Below are 3,597 nucleotides of genomic sequence, written 5' to 3'. Positions count from 1 at the left end.
TAAAAATGCTCAGGGGAAGGGGAAGGCTTGTTCTGGGAGTGTGAAGGGGAAGGGCAAGGTTACTTTTGCTAGGGGGAAGAGTAAGGGAAAAGCTAGACAGTTGGAGTCTGTTGGGTCTGGGAGTGAAAAATTACCTCCTTCTCCAATTTCACCACACACTGTCTTCAAAAATCTTGTTGTGAGAAGAAGTCCTAGGTTTTCTCCAGCCCAAGTCACAGCTAAACACAGCACTCCCAATGTTAGATCAAGCCCAAACAGCCAACCATCAAACATAATCACTGGCCCTAACCTATTTTCTAGAAAAATTCCCAAGACTACTCAATTTAGGAAGGGCATATGGACTGGTCAGAAAGGGAGAGTGCCTAAACAGGGTACAGAAATTATTAAGTTAGGGGAGAGTGGTGCACCTAGTGCTAGAAAGAAGGTGACATATGGTTTGAGTGGTTCTGACCCTGATCCTGATGGTTCTGATGATGGTTCTGATGATGAATCTGGTCCTGATGATTCTGCTGATGATGATTTTGATGTTTGTGAGAACAATGATGACCCTGATGACTCAGATGGAGAAATTATTCCTGATGGTGATGTCCCTGAGGATGAGTTGCTTGAATTAGGCAATGTTCCCCACATAGAAGACAATTGGGAACATAGCTTTTGGTCTACTTTCATTGATGATTCTGATGATGATAATTACATGGAGAAGCTTTATAAGCATGGTGAGATGTATGAAGAAGTCAAATTTGGGAAGATAGTGCTTAGACCTTGGATGATATTCATTGACAAGGCTCATTTGAGAGAGACCTTGAAAGATTATGCAGTACAAGAGGGATTTGCAATAGTTGTGGTAGCTGCAGACAACAAGAGGTACACAGTCACTTGCTTGGCACAGTGTTGTGAGTGGAGGATGCATGCTAGTAGGCTGCCTGATGGCAAGACTTGGGCTATTAAAAAGATATGGCCAGATGTCCATAATTGTAGGGGTTTAGAAATGTACAATCCTATTTGTACAGTTAGATGGGCTGCACCTAAGGTCATGGAAGACATAAGGGCTAATCTAGATATTCCTGGAAAGGCCCTAAATGAGCTTTTATTTCAAATATTTGGCATTTACTTGAAGCAAGCCACCTTGTATAGGTTGAAGACATTTGTTGTTCATAAGATTTTTGGAGGACATGATGAGTCATATAGTCATCTGCCTAAATATGCTGAAGTAATAATGAACACCAATCCTGGATCTAAGGCTTTTGTTGCATGGCATGAGAGTGAAAGCATTCCAAGGGTTAACTTGTTTAGCAGCATATTCATCTCATTTGCTAGACAGTGGCAAGGCTTTCTAGCAGGGTGCAGGCCATTAATTGGAGTTGATGGAGCACATTTGAAGGGTAATTATGGAGGAGTTTTATTGTCTGCTGTTGCCTTGGATCCAAACAATGAGATTTACCCACTTGCATATGCAATTGTAAGCAGTGAAGACAAAGACACTTGAAGTTATTTTTTCTGGCACATTCACAACATAGTAAAAGATTCAGGGAGAACAGATTGGACAATCATTTCTGACAGGTAGAAGGTGTGTATATATGTCATGTTTTTCAGTTTTTGATTACTATATTCAATTAGAAAAAAAAAGCATGTTTTTGAGTTTTTTATCACTATATTCCATGGCATACATTGACTACTTTCATTGTTGTAGGGTGTTTATGTTGCTTTGAAAAGTGTATGGCCTGAAGCTAAGAGAAGATATTGTTGCAGACACTTAAGTAGAAATTACAAGAAATCTTTCCCAGGTCCACTTATGTACATCCTATTCTGGAGAGCTTGCAATGCTACTAACAAGTTCACATTTAGAAAGGCAATGGAGAGACTTCAGAAAGAAGGTGGTGAGGATGTCATGCTATGGTTTGCAGATTTAGGCCATCAATCTAAGTGGAGTAAGCACCAATTTGATCCAAATGTGTGCAATGACTCCAATACTTCAAACTTTGTTGAGAGTTTTAACTCAACCCTTGGAGCTGACAGATGCAGGCCAATATTGACTCTACTAGAAGGTAATGATAAAGCTTACTTGCATAAGAATTATCCAAGATAACCTTGCATAAGAATTATCCAAGATAACCTTGCATAAGAATATGATGATAACATTACTAATTTCCTTGTTAATATTATTATAGGTATAAGGAGAGTGTGCATGGTCAGAATAGCTTCAAGACATGAAGCTGCAATGGCAATGAGTGATGATGAAATCTGCCCCAAGATAGCAAAATTGGTTAGAGACAACAGCAAAGCAACAACAACCTGTAGAGCTTTCCAGTCAAGTCCTAGTGAATATGAGATTCATGAAGGGAAGTCACAGTTCCCTCTAAGCCTAAATAGCAAGATTTGCTCATGTGGAGCATGGCAATTGACTGGCATACCTTGCAGACACGCCATAAGGGCAATGACACATGCAAAAGTTGACCCTTACAAGTATGTTAGCTCCTGGTATTCTGCACAGACCTACAAAAAGGTTTATAGTCATTGCATTTATCCCATACCAGACCTTAGTCAGTGGCTTGAATCTGCTGCTGAGAACCCTTAACATGTCCACCCACCAAAGATGAAAAGGGGGGTGGGCAGACCAAGCAGAAACAGGAAGAGGGAACAAGGTGAGGACCAGCCAAGCAAAAGGTCAAGGACTGTGAAATGCTCAAGTTGTGGCTGTTTTGGACATAACAAAGCCACTTGCAAAGGAGGCCTGACTGGAAAAGAGCTTAGGGCTGGAGAAGCACTTGTGATCCAAAACCCAAGAGTTAGAGATCAGACAAATGCTGCAAAAGCTGCAAGATCAAAATCAAAGGTTCAAGGTTCTGGTGCAACTGAGCTCAGTAGTTCACAGCTGTCAAGTCAGCCACAAGACTTGTCACAATCTCAAAGCTGAGTCAAGGAAGATATGCAAATGGTTTTTTTTGTCTATATGAAGTATAATTTTAAGGCTGTTTGAATAGAAATTGGTTAGGTTATTTTTGGTGAACTTAGTGAACTGATTTTAAACTTGGTACATTATCTACTTTTGATGTAACCTTCTGATGTTTGGGTTGCAGTACTGAACTTGTAGTGCTTTTGCTATAACAGTTATATATATATATATGCCTATTCACCAAGTTATGTCATTTTGCCTAATTTTGAAACCTTATTTATGTCATTTTGCCTAATTTTGAAACCTTAGCAAAGAATTATCCAAAATAACTTTGCTAAGAATTATCCCAAAAAATCTTGCATACCTCTTCTCATTAGAACCATTAAATATTAATGATTAAATAAGCAAGGAAAAGAACATAAAGCAAACACTTTATTTATATCAATTCTTTTATTTATAAGCAAGGAAAAGAACATAAAACAAACATTGCTTGAAATAGACCTTGTGGTAGAAGAGGAAGCCATTACTGATTTGAAAGCAAACGTAAGAAAAGAAAAAGAAAAAACAGAAGGAGAAAGAAAATAGAAAAGAAATCATGGAGCAGAGCATGTATTTATAAGTTTAAATGTGGTGGGAATTGTTTTTTTTTTTTTTAAATTAAGGAGGGAAATGTTGGAGGGAAAGGTTGGAGGGAAAAATAAGTG

Source organism: Chenopodium album, chromosome 5 (genome assembly GCF_948465745.1).
Source record: "Chenopodium album chromosome 5, dcCheAlbu1.1, whole genome shotgun sequence".
Taxonomy (NCBI): domain Eukaryota; kingdom Viridiplantae; phylum Streptophyta; class Magnoliopsida; order Caryophyllales; family Amaranthaceae; genus Chenopodium; species Chenopodium album.
This window is presented reverse-complemented; position numbering follows the sequence as displayed.